Raw genomic sequence first — 13501 nt, forward strand, 5'->3', positions numbered from 1 at the left:
ATTTCTGAAGAATAACAAGATACTAGCAAGAACTAAATGTGTACTGTTTTTTTTTTAAAACAGTCTTATGGACGTATAATATCACTTGTCTACTTTGCTTTCATCACTGGCCTTTGCTTAGCTCTGTACTGTCCTCTCTAATCTTTCCTACTCTAGTTTAATTCCCAACAATTAAATTCTATATTTATTACTTTAATACAGTAAATAAAATCTCCAGTAATACAAGGGACTCATGCCTTTGCTTTTATTACAGTGCTCGCAGTGTTACACGTTGTGGAACACAATCCAAGCTGCACCCTTCTCCAATCAACAGGGCTGCTCCCACCGCTATGGTATGTGTGTGAGCAGCTGTCCAACTTGCTGCCATCTCAAAGTATATCAGGAATTCTGCAGAAAATAGTAATCAAGCACATTTAGTGCTGTATATGAAGCCACACTCTATTACAGTAAAAAAAACAAAGCTAGTGATGTATGCAATCATATTAATGACCTTTTTTTTACAGCATTGCTATGACCACAGTAGAGTCACGCTGCTGATGGAAGTGGGACCCTTAGGGCCCATTTAGACTGATGCTGCCTGGTGCATTGTGTCAATGTTATACCATAGCTTAACATGCTTTGGTTTGGGACCTGTATTTGAACAGGCTGGCAATGAATTAAACTTCAGTGCATGCACCTTTTGTGGACACATCAGGAATGCGGCAGCACATTGACTTTTGTGTGTGACGGGTGCCATTGCTATACATGTATTGCGTATGCCATGGCACCACAATAAAATGAATAAGCCCCCAATATCCTGACTGTAGCAAGAGTAGAGCGATATGAAGCGATGCAACCTTCTCATTTCTAGAGCAGTACCGTGCGTAGGTACAATCATCTCCTACGCCTGGCAATGATTTGGCTTACAGGTGTGCAAGCTGAAAAGGAGGATACAAAAATTAAACTTGTTTCCATGAGTGTTTTTAATTAATTCTGTGTTCTCTTGCCCTCAGCTCATGGGTGAAATGAATGAAAATGGAATCACAGGTAAAGAGAGGAGAGTGCTGGCCGTGCACCTGTTAGTATGTGATCACCTCCAGGCAGTATGAAGAGCTTCTGCCAACATGCTCCCAGCATCTGTATACACAGACTAGAGACCATAACAAACAAGCCATCAGCTCTGGTTAGGAAGGGTTTTTATGTAATGTTCTATGTTCTATGCTAGAACATTTATTTTACCATCCAAAGGAAACACATCCTAGCAGGTAAGGGATGGTGAGCAGCAAATTCAAAAGCAAAGAACTAGAGATGTTTACAAACGCCTTTAAGCCCTAGTAACACTTGAGATTAGCGGGCAGAAGGTTAAAGCAGGCATTGCCCATCTGCTATAATCTCTCCACAAAACATACTGACACCCTCAGCAAATCATGTATTATCTTCTATTTTACTCTTTCACTGCTTCTTGTCAGGTCATGTGCAGCTATTAAAATTTAAAACATTATTAGGAGCTGGCTGTCCTTTCCTGGTTTTCTGCAGCTAGCTCTCTGATGAAGCGCTAGGTCTGGTACATGGGCAGAACGAGATGCAGAGCTGATTTCGTTTTCATGTTGCCATGTCGTATCAATGTGTTCTCACGTAAAGCTGTTAGGGCAACATGAAAACAAAACACATACCATATGGAAAGATCTCTCATCTTATACAGCCTCCTGGGATATGAGGATCCCAGAAGGCTGAAGAATAAGGCTGTCACTCACCTGCACTTAGATGAGAAATGAGAAAGAGGCGGATACTAATGAAAATAAAAAGCTAAATAAAATAAGTGTAAATACCAAAAAAAGTATATATGGTTTAACCACCTGGGCGTTACACTGAGGTCTAGATTTCTGTTCCAAAAGCGTTACAGTTTTTCATGAAATTTTTTTTTTAAATTGTAGACCTGTAACTTACAGAAATATGTCTGAACAGGGTTCTAGTAGATATTATGAATATAAAAAATGTTTGAAACACACAATCATGTAAAAAAAAAAATTACTTTTAATAAAATTAAATAAAAGACACAAAAAATCAGCTTAAACAAGAATACATAAATAAATGAAAAATACTGAAAATGTGATAATTCGGTATACTGTATAGTAATATATTTTTCTAAAACACCTCCCTAGTGTCCGTCACATACCTATGGACAAAACCACATAAATATATTTTCTATTATTTTGTACTGGATTGGATGCCAATCCAATACAAAAACACACAAAAAAATACATTTTGTATTGGATTGAATACAAACTCCTGTATACACTCCAATACAAAATGAGAGTTTGATTTGTATTGGATTGGATACAGGAGTTTGTATTCAATCCAATACGAAATGTGTTTGAATGAGTTTCAGTTTGAAATTCCTGCACACACGCCGACGTCATCGTACGCGCCGACGTACACGCTACGGAGGGAGAAGAAGCCGGCTTCTTCTTCTTCCCGGAGAGGACACCTGACGCTGGAGGACGACGCTGGATGATCGCAGCGGGACCAGGTAAGTGATCGATAAACCCGAACTTTTCTCACTGTATTTTCATACAGTGAGAAAAGTTTGGGTTTATCGATAATTGTAACTTTTTGAAGCCCGTACCAAGGTCGGGCTTATCAGTCAGGTGGTTAGATGTGGGATCCCCAAAAACTGAGCAATCCAATTCTTAATACCATCCCATAAAAAGAAGAGACCTAACTAAAGCTAAAACCCTTTCAAACCATTTATGAAAATAAATTACAGAAAAGAACTCACATCTGGCTGTGGTAAAGAAGACCCAGTATTGTTTGCTTATCATTTAGGAAAATCTGGTTGTGATGAAACATGCTGGAGTTTGTAAGGTCACCTCGCCACCATTAGGAAAACCAAAGGCCACATTTGGAAGATCAGGGGAGCAGACACGGAAATCATGCTGGTGCTGCTATAACTCTAGTATGCGAGTTTTATTAGTCATGTGGGGAAGCCTTCCACTAGCTTCTGTGGAATCATTCAATTGTTGACCCTGACGGCTGTAGAATCTTGATCGCTAGCAAAGAGGCTGCAATGTCACTGGCCTTGCTGGAGAGATAGCAATCCCATATAGACTGGAGTGAACTCTCTTAAACTAGAAAATGCTAACCTTAAACAAACACAATCCTTCTTCTCCAGCACAGTTATCTAGCGCATATACAGCAGTCCCCCAACAACATTTAGCAATTTGCCATGGCAGATAATAGGTGACTTGGAACAACTGCTGTCATTTCCTATGAAGGAAGACATAACGGGGTGCTCCTGCTTGTTCTCCACTTCCATAGAACTGAACGGCACGGTCTATACTACTTTCGCTGGAAAGATTATTTCCAATTTCAAATTTGTACTTTTGCTTTAATGATCCCGACTAATCATAGCATTGAGATTGCTCAGGTGACATTAACAAACAAGCCTTTACAGGGCTGGTGCAGTGTTTCCATCCCCTGGTGCTCCCAATACTCTCACGTTGTACCCCATAGATTATGAGTTTGCTTTGAGTTGCTATGTTTTTGAAATTGGACTATTCTCAGAAAAAGGCCATCAAGGCAATGACGCACAATAGAGACAAAACAAAAGGGGGTGATTGCTGGGTTGTTTTTGCTGGCCCTAAAACTGGACATGATCATTTAGCCATATTGATGTGGTAACTGCATCCCCTTTACAACTATGCCCAGATTTGGCCGGGGCACCAGAATGTTTGGCCCCATCAACTAACTCACCTTAGGCCCTGCATTTTGTTGAGATGTCTCTGAGCTATATACAGCAGCAGACCAAACTCCATAGGGTGCAGTAAGCCCTACCCTTCCGGCATGGGGTGATTAGACATCTGTCATTGACAGTGATAGACTTAAAGGTTCAGCTCAACCGGAAGTAGATTCTGTTACAGATGTCTCTCTTGTATTAAAAAACTTTCCTGCACACAATTTTTTTTTCCTTTCAGACCACAAATAGGCTATGAAGCATCTACCAAATACTAAAATATCAGTTGTAAGTAGATTGAAAATAAAGGGGGATTTAGCTGCTAGCATGTATTGGGGCAAGAAAACAAAGAGGAAATGCTTCAGTTATTTTCTGTGCCCTCACGTCATATTAAAATCAGCAGAAATATGTAGTGTTTGATCTGGAGAGTGGAGGTGATTCTTCCTGTTTCATTCAGGAAATTCACTTCACTACGTTCACTACTGTTCATACTTAAAGTGAATCTGTGCTAGGCCTGTGCAAGGCAAAGAAACAGGTTCCCTTTCAGGCCAGTTTTATGGTACAGATACAGATTTGTTGGCCTCAGTGAAGATTTTTTACACTATGACCAAAGTCAGTAAGTTGGGCCAAAGTGGGAATCGGCTAGTACAGGGGACTACTGGGGCAGGAAGGGCAGCTGGCTGGTAAAGCTGACTACTGGGGCAAAAAGGGCAGTCAGCCGGTACAGCTGACTACTGGGGCAGGAAGGGCAGTCGGTGGGTAGAGCTGACTACTGAGGCATGAAGGGCAGTCGGCCGCTACAGCTGACTACTGAGGCACGAAGGGCAGTCGGCCGCTACAGCTGACTACTGAAGCACGAAGAGCAGTCGGCCACTACAGCTGACTACTGGGGCGAAAAGGGGACTCAGCCGGTACAGCTGACTACTGGGACAGGAAGGGCAGTTGGCTGATACAGCTGACTACTGGGGCATAAAAGGGAGTCGGCTGGTACAGCTGACTACTGGGACAGGAAGGGCAGTTGGCCGGTACAGATGATTACTGTGACAGGAAGGGCAGTCGGCTGGTACAGCTGACTACTGGGACAGCAAGGGGATTAGGCCGGTACAGCTGATTACTGGGGCAGCAAGGGGAGTCGGGATGGTGCAGCTGACTACTGGGACAGGAAGGGCAGTCGGCCGGTACAGCTGATTACTGTGACAGGAAGGGCAGTTAGCCGGTACAGCTGATTACTGGGGCAGCAAGGGGATTAGGCCGGTACTGCTGATTACAGTGACAGGAAGGGCAGTCGGCTGGTACAGCTGACTACTGGGGCAGCAAGGGGATTAGGCCGGTACAGCTGATTACTGGGGCAGCAAGGGGAGTCGGGATGGTGCAGCAGACTACTGGGACAGGAAGGGCAGTCAGCCGGTACAGCTGATTACTGGGGCAGCAAGGGGATTAGGCCGGTACTGCTGATTACAGTGACAGGAAGGGCAGTCGGCCGGTACAGCTGACTACTGGGGCAGCAAGGGGATTAGGCCGGTGCAGCTGATTACTGGGGCAGCAAGGGGAGTCGGCCGGTACAGCTGATTACTGGGGCAGCAAGGGGAGTCGGGACGGTGCAGCTGAAGGGGAGTCAGTCGGCCAAGACAAGGTGGGGCCTAGCAACAGGAGATTGGGACTATTACTGTATGTGGGAGAATGAAGTTAAACCTTGTGTAGTGAGCAAATTATTTATATTTATTTTTAAGATTTTTCAGGCAAGGGACCCTCTGGAGCAAAGGACCCATGTACCTACAACACCCTTACTGTTCATTTACCTTTGCCCTTTGTAAATCTTTCAAAGGGATAAGGACTTCTCCAATCACCAAGCACCAATACTGTCATGTGGCTGGAAGCAGAGGGAGTCACATGCTCTACCATACCTGCAAATATTTCCTACTTTGCTTTCCAGGGATAAGTGGCAGAGCAACATAGAAGAGTTGCATTAAAGGCCCGGAGCTGTATATGGGGATGCAATGACTGTATCCAATATAATCCATTCTTTTTTTGTTTTGTTTTAATTTTTTTAATGTTAATTTTTTTAATGTTTTACCAAGCAGTAACAATTTAAAAAATGTTACCTAACCTTGAGCATCATTTTTAGTGTTAATGTCCGTATAAAAGTCCATATCCATCTACAGCAACCTTTTCTATAGATTGACCACACCAACGTGTATTTTCACTATAAAATAAACTGTGTTGTCACCCTGTTACGGGAAGTGGAAGAATACTAAAGGCAGGATCATATTTGTAATCTGTATTGCTGAGTGTGTGAGCATTTAATAAGGGAATATCCTTGTAAGCTTTGGCAATTTTTGCAGTTTTCAGGTTCAGTAAATTGTACCAATGGAGGAGTGTGGATAAGTTTGGAGATGCATATAATTATTCTAAGATTTAAACAGCAGCTTCAAATAAATAAAAAGTCCTTTTCATCTTTTATAGGATCTTACAAAAATAACCAAATGAGCCAAATTGGGCAAAGCTATGTACCTACTCTTAAAGGACCAATGCACCCAAAAAGTTTTGCACACCTGCTAATGCCTTTATGAGTGCCCACCCCCCTCCCTGATCTTCCAGCTATTTTTTCCTTTTAGTTTATATTGTAAAGAATATAACAAGAGATGCAGAAACACCCTAACATGGGCGGGAATAAGAAACCGGTGGCAGATTTCACCCATCTCCTAGATGGCCCTTTTAGTACGATGACATCAACGGGCACTCAGCAAGTGCTAGGAGACTTCAGGATAAACTCAACAAATGCTAACAAAATGCCAGCTGAATTTGTGCCGGATGATCCTCAATATCCTTCCAGCAAATATATTAGGCAAAAATTAAAAATTGCCCTTGTGTGCTGAGCCTTCCTTAGATCAAAGGGACGCTCTGGCCATGTGACATGAATGAGAATAAATCGTTTGGACAAACGGCTAAAATTATTTCATGACTAAACAACAGAGAAATACAAACAGCCTTTGTTTTGTATAGATATTTTTTATAGTACAATCAGCCAATCAGAAGCTGAAGATGACTGCTTGTGTGATGCTGCCATCGTGTGGTTAGAATGCGGTAATGGCGCTGAGGATAACCTCATGGTAGCAATAAGAAAATGTATTATTTATTAATATTATTATTATTATTATTAATATTATTAAAAAGGATTAATATAGCACCAACATATTATGCAGCGCTGTACATTAAAGAGGGGTTGCAAATGACAGGTGACTACAGACAGTGACACTTGAGGAGAGGACCCTGCCCTGAAGAGCTTACAGTCTAAGAAGTGGGGGAAGTAACACACAATAGGAGGAGAGATATGTAGTGGTGGGAAGTAGTGACGGTTTAAAGACAGAAGAGGAGCAGGAAAGTTTTAAAAAATGGGTTTCGAGGGCTCTTTTTAATGAGCAGAAAGTAGTAAGTAGCAGCAGAGGACGAGGAAGACGATTCCAGAGAGTTGGGGCAGCTCTAGAAAAGTCTTGGAGCTGTGCGTGTGATGAGGTAATGAGTGAGGAAGTCAGATGATTTATAATTAAAGAATAACAACACTCACATATTCTCAGCTTTTGTGTTATAGATGCTCATCTTCTTGAATGGAGGAGGCAGGAGCACCGACATGGACTGTAACAAAGCAGATCCTGCAAAAGAGGAAAACTTTTAATAATTAAAACTGAACTACAAAATATATTCCATTATGGTTACAAAGGATATATTTTTGTTTTTATGTGAATTATATGTCTTTGCAAACCCAGGTATTACCATATAAAAGAAAATGTGACCTCATAAGGGTCGAGAGAGCAGAGGTGGGGCAAGGGCCAAGCATGGCCACCTATATCCAGGACTAGATTTGGTTTTGTAGAGGAACTTCTCATGAAAATATCACAGTGAGTCTATATCAGTGTTTCTAAACCTTTTTAACTTGGGGGAACCCTGGAAATACCTTTCAGATCTTAGGGAACCCCGACTATAATTCCTATAGATCACAGTATATTAGTGTGGGGGTCAGTGGGAAGAATTCCTCTTACATTGCTGGCCAGTGGGAAGAATGTCACGCTTACAGATAGCCATATAGATCATTGGTGTCACTTAAACTGACCTGAGAGGTGTAGACTGCTAAAGGAACCCCCAGCAACCTATGGAAGAACCCTGGTCTAGAGAATTGGGGATTCCAATGCCGGATTGGTTTGCATGCAATGATGATTAAAAGAACTGAAATCCAATGAAAGAGGCGGAGCCAAGGACAGGCAGGCTGGGGTGGGAGGAGCTAGATGAGGCTGGAGGTCTTCCAGCCTGAAAATGAGGCAGGCTTGGATTTGCTGCAGCTTCGTATGCACATTGTGCGACACTCACAGAATGCAATTTTAGTCCAGAAGAGGACAGACAACACTGAAGGTGAGGGTGGCTTTTATTGGTTATTGTATATGTGAGACAAGATGGGGGTTTGTGCAAATTTTGGTAGCACAATGCTATGATTTGTGATACGTTCTTTACGTTAATCTTAAAGCAAATCACATGACGCTGTGTATCGTGTAGTCGATTTAAAAATGCATAAAGAAATTGTGCTTTAATCCACCCATGCATGTAATTTATTATTAAACAGGAGTGATATAGCGGCAACATATTACACAGCGCTGTACATTAAGCCTCTGGACTTTACATAGGGGCATGCTGGCAATGTTTACAATACTTCCTGTCACCCTGGCAACCACTTCTCACCCATTTCCTGGTTACACTGGGACAGGAAGTAAGGTAAAAGTCTCCCCAGCAAGCTTATAGAGAATTGCCAGCCTGATATAAAATTTTAACCCTTTTTTTTTCAATAATTAGGAATAAAAACATGGCTGGAGGTAAACTTGAAATATTTGAAGGTGATATTTGTCTTTGTAGGCTAAACATACTCGATACAACTCCTTAGCACATTGTCAGCTCTTTTTGGCCCTTTCTGGTCTCATTACCGGTGATGTGAGAGCGGCACACGGGCACCATGCCAGCCTGAATGAAGCTTTTACCACACCATCACCCTTTCTCTGGGTGACCGACCAGCCTGCACCGCCTTCTGCCCTCCAGCCAATCATCGCTGAGACTTGTTTGATTGACGTCTGTATGGACGTATTGCTATTAGGCCTGTGCTAGGGCGGGAAAGTGCGGACGCTCAATTAGGCGAATAGGACGCGGGGGCTGTGAGGTGCCTGGGCTAGGCATTGATGATTGGCAGAGAGGGAGGGTCGCGTGACGTACTTCACCCGGCGCAGGGTGTGAAGGGGCGTGTCCTGGCGGTGATGATTGACAGCTGAGGTCAGGCACCTGACGGAAATGCTGTCTGAGATGGTAAAATGGCGGGAGAGGGCAATGGAGGAGGGTGAGGGGGGAGAGGTGTTTTACATTGTGTAATAGGTTATGTGTGTAGGAATGGTACATTGTGGGAGCTCAGCTCCTTACCTGGCTGCAGACAGGATGGAATTTACACCTTACCTGGCAGGTGATTTATATAGAGATGATTCGTATATGTATTGAGGCCTGACAGGGCTTTCTTATATTACTATACCTGTAATGAGACATGACAGGTCCTCTTTATACTCCAATACATGTAATGAGACATGATAGGTCCTCTTTATACTCCAATACATGTAATGAGACATGACAGGTCCTCTTTATATCCACATACATGTAATAAGTCATGACAGGTCCTCTTTATACCCATGTACATGTAAATAGACATGACAGGTCCTGTTTATATCCACATAGGTGTAATGAGACATGACAGGTCCTCTTTATATCCACATAGTAATGAGACATGACAGGTCCTCTTTATATCCACATACACGTAATGAGACATGACAGGTCCTTTCAGCTCTCCGTCTGTACAATTATAATGCCTGAATTAGATTGTAGGTTTGTAATAGGCAGATACATACCTTTACCTGGAGGTAACAGTGTGGTGCCTAGGGGCAACTCTAGCAATTGCAAGTCCTTTTGTCCTATACTGTTGCCCCTGGTGCCCATTGCAGACCCTGTGGCCTTACAATGATGTCCTAGGTGCCCATTGAAGGTCCTGTGGTCTTACAATGATATCTCAGGTGCCCATTGCTGGTCTTGAGGTCTTACAATGATATCCCAGGTGCCCATTGCTGGTCTTGAGGTCTTACAATGATGTCTCAGGTACCCATTGAAGGTCCTGTGGTCCTACAATGATGCCCTAGGTTCTCATTGCAGGCCCCGGTGTCTGATAATGATATCCTTGTACACGCTCTTATCATCTCCCGTCTGGACTACTGTAACCTCCTCCTCTCTGGTATTCACTAACCCGACTCTCTCCTCTACAATCTATTATAAATGCTGCAGCCGGACTCATCCATCTTTCCCTCCGCTCCTCTTCCGCTACATCTCTTTGTAGTTCTCTCCATTGGCTTCCTTTTCACCTTAGAATCAAATTTAGGCTCCTGTGCTTTGCCTTACAATGATGTCCCAGGTGCCCATTGAAGGTCCTGTGGTCTTACAATGATATCCCAGGTGCCCATTGCTGGTCTTGTGGTCTTACAATGATGTCCTAGGTGCCCATTGAAGGTCCTGTGGTCCTACAATGATGCCCTAGGTTCTCATTGCAGGCCCCGGTGTCTGATAATGATATCCCAGGTGTCCATTGCAGGTCCTGTGGTCTTACAATGATGTCCCAAGTGCCCGTTGCAGGTCTTGTGGTCTTAAAATGCGGTCCCAGGTACCCACTGAAGGTCCTGTGATCTTACAATGATGTCCCAGGTGCCCGTTGCAGGTCTTGTGGTCTTAAAATGAGGTCCCAGGTGCCCACTGAAGGTCCTGTGATCTTACAATGATGTCCCAGGTGCCCATTGCAGCTCCCATGGTCTTATAATGATGTCCCAAGTACCCATTGAAGGTCCTGTGGTCTTATAATGATGTCCCAGGTGCCCATTGCAGCTCCCATGGTCTTACAATGATGTCCCAAGTACCCATTGAAGGTCCTGTGGTCTTACAATGATATCCCAGATGCCCATTGCAGGTCCTGTGGTCCTACAATAATGCCCCAGGTTCTCATTACAGGTCTGAAGGTCCTGTGGTCTTACAATGATGTCCCAGGTGCCCATTGCAGCTCTCATGGTCTTACAATGATGTCCCAGGTGCCCATTGAAGGTCCTGTGGTCTTACAATGATATCCCAGGTGCCCATTGCTGGTCTTGTGGTCTTACAATGATGTCCCAGGTGCCCATTGAAGGTCCTGTGGTCTTACAATGATATCCCAGATGCCCATTGCAGGTCCTGTGGTCCTACAATAATGCCCCAGGTTCTCATTACAGGTCCCTGTGTCTTTTGGTCTTACAATGATGTCCCAGGTGCCCATTGCAGGTCATGTGGTCTTAAAATTATGTCCCAGGTGCCCATTGAAGGTCCTGTCATCTAACAATGATGCCCCAGGTGCCCATTGCTGGTCCTGTGGTCGTACAATGATGTCCTCTTTGCCAATTGCAGCTCTCATGGTCTTACAATGATGTCCCAGGTGCCCATTGCTGGTCCTGTGGTCTTACAATGATCTCCCAGGTGCCCATTGAAGGTCCTGTGGTCCTAAAATGATGCTCCTGGTGCCCATTGCAGGTCCTGTGGTCTTACAATGATGCCCCAGATACCCATTGCAGGTCTTGAGGTCCCTCAATGATGTCCCAGGTGCCCATTTCAGGTCTTTTGGTCTTACAATGATGTCCCAGGTACCCATTTCAGGTCTTTTGGTCCTACAATGATGTCTCAGGTGCCCTCTGCAGGTCCCGTGCTCTCACAATGTTACCCCAGGTGTCCATTGCAGGCCCTGTGGTCTTACAATGATGTCTCAGGTGCCCATTGCAGGTCCTGTGGTCTTACAATGGTATCCCAGCTGCTCATTGCAGGTCCTGGGGTCTTACAATAATATTCCAGGTGCCAGTTGCAGGTACCGTGGTCTAACAATGATGCCCAAGGTTCTCATTGCAGGTCCCATTGTCTAATAATGACATTCCAGGTCCCCATTGCTGGTTCTGTGGTCTTACAATGATGCCCCAGATACCCATTGCAGGTCTTGTGGTCCCTCAATGATGTCCCAGGTGCCCATTTCAGGTCCTGTGCTCTCACAATGATGTCCCAGGTGTCCATTGCAGGTCCTGTGGATTTCCCAGGTGAAGGTCCTATAGTCTTAAATTTGATCCCAGATGCCCGTTTCCAGTACAGTCGTCTTGCATTGACGTCCCAGGTGCCAATTGCGGGTCCTGTTGGCGTACATTGATATCCCGAGTTCATATTGCCTGTCGTCTTATCTTGTAATGAAACATTTTCTGTTAGTGGTCAAATAATAATAATAATAATGTTCTATCTAGTTTGTTGTCCTTCAAGCATGTGAAGAGAAGTCATTTATAGCTCATAGACAGATGGGGTTACTGGCATTACTTTTCCCTAATATTCACCATCCTATACCCTAGTTCCTCTGAGCCCAGGCTGTCACGTTTCAAACCTCAGAAAGGAGAAACTAAGGAGCATGTCAAATTAAGGAGTAGGAAGTCCTGATTTCTCCATATAAAAATAATTGTAGGAATATCTCTGGAAGCATTACCAGAACCATCACCAGAAGAGAGGATTAGGTTCTAATACATATATATTAGAAATGTGGGTTTTGTCTTTAGAGGGGTCACTTGCAGAAAAAGGTGAAGCACATGATTCCCACTAGAGGGGTCACCAGCAGGAGGAAGGAAGTCCTGATTCCTCTATATAGATAGAATTGTGGGGTCACCATCACTAGAGGGGTCACCAGAAGGAGGTCCTGATTCCTTTATATATATAGAATTGTGGGGTCACCATCACTAGAGGGGTCACCAGCAGGAAGAAGGAGGTCCTGATTCCTCTATATAGATAGAATTGTGGGGTCACCATCACTAGAGGGGTCACCAGCAGGAAGAAGGAGGTCCTGATTCCTCTATATAGATAGAATTGTAGGGTCACTATCACTAGAGGGGTCACCAGCAGGAAGAAGGAGGTCCTGATTCCTCTATATAGATAGAATTGCGGGGTCACCATCACTAGAGAGGGTCACTGGCTGGAGGGAGGATGTCCTGATTCCCCTATATAGATAGAATTGTGGGGTCACTATCACTGGAGGGGTCACTGGCTGGAGGAAGGAAGTCCTGATTCCTTTATATATAGATAGAATTGTGGGGTCACCATCACTAGAGGGGTCACCAGAAGGAGGTCCTGATTCCTCTATATAGATAGAATTGTGGGGTCACCATCACTAGAGGGGTCACCAGCAGGAGGGAGGAGCTCCTGATTCCTCTATCACCAGCAGGAGGAAGGAGGTCCTGATTCCCCTATATAGATAGAATTATGGGGTCACCATCACTAGAGGGGTCACCAGCAGGAGGAAGGAGGTCCTGATTCCCCTATATAGATAGAATTGTGGGATCACCATCAATAGTGGGGCCACCAGCAGGAGGAAGGAGGTCCTGATTCCCCTATATAGATAGACATGTGTGGGACAAACATATATCTATATTTGCACAAAATGGCCATCTATTCATTGTTCATTTCTAAACCTATTGATGGATATTTCCATTGCTGGTCACGTTCTATTTCTAGGACAGTAAAGCTGAGCTTGCTTCGCTTCACTGACATTGACAATATTGTCTTTGAACCTCCATTGTCTTCCAAACCTGAGTTCAAAATACAGAAATACATAAGCAAATCCATAGTAGCAGGCTGAGGAACGGAGTTGTAAATCTGGACCTATCTGTCCCCATAAAGTGTCAT

The 13501-nt window shown here is 44.0% G+C and overlaps 1 protein-coding gene across 1 annotated transcript in view; it reads left to right on the forward strand.

Annotated features, from left to right (window-relative positions):
* Positions 1–9028: 9028 nt before the first annotated feature.
* Positions 9029–13501, forward strand: part of ZMYND8 (zinc finger MYND-type containing 8) — a 64722-nt gene continuing 60249 nt past the window's right edge. The window contains exon 1 of the mRNA XM_072414120.1: positions 9029–9052. The gene's annotated coding sequence lies outside the window, so the exon portion shown is untranslated. The remainder of the gene's footprint in view (positions 9053–13501) is intronic.

The sequence above is a fragment of the Pyxicephalus adspersus genome, chromosome 6 (assembly GCF_032062135.1).
Source record: "Pyxicephalus adspersus chromosome 6, UCB_Pads_2.0, whole genome shotgun sequence".
In the NCBI taxonomy this organism is placed as follows: domain Eukaryota; kingdom Metazoa; phylum Chordata; class Amphibia; order Anura; family Pyxicephalidae; genus Pyxicephalus; species Pyxicephalus adspersus.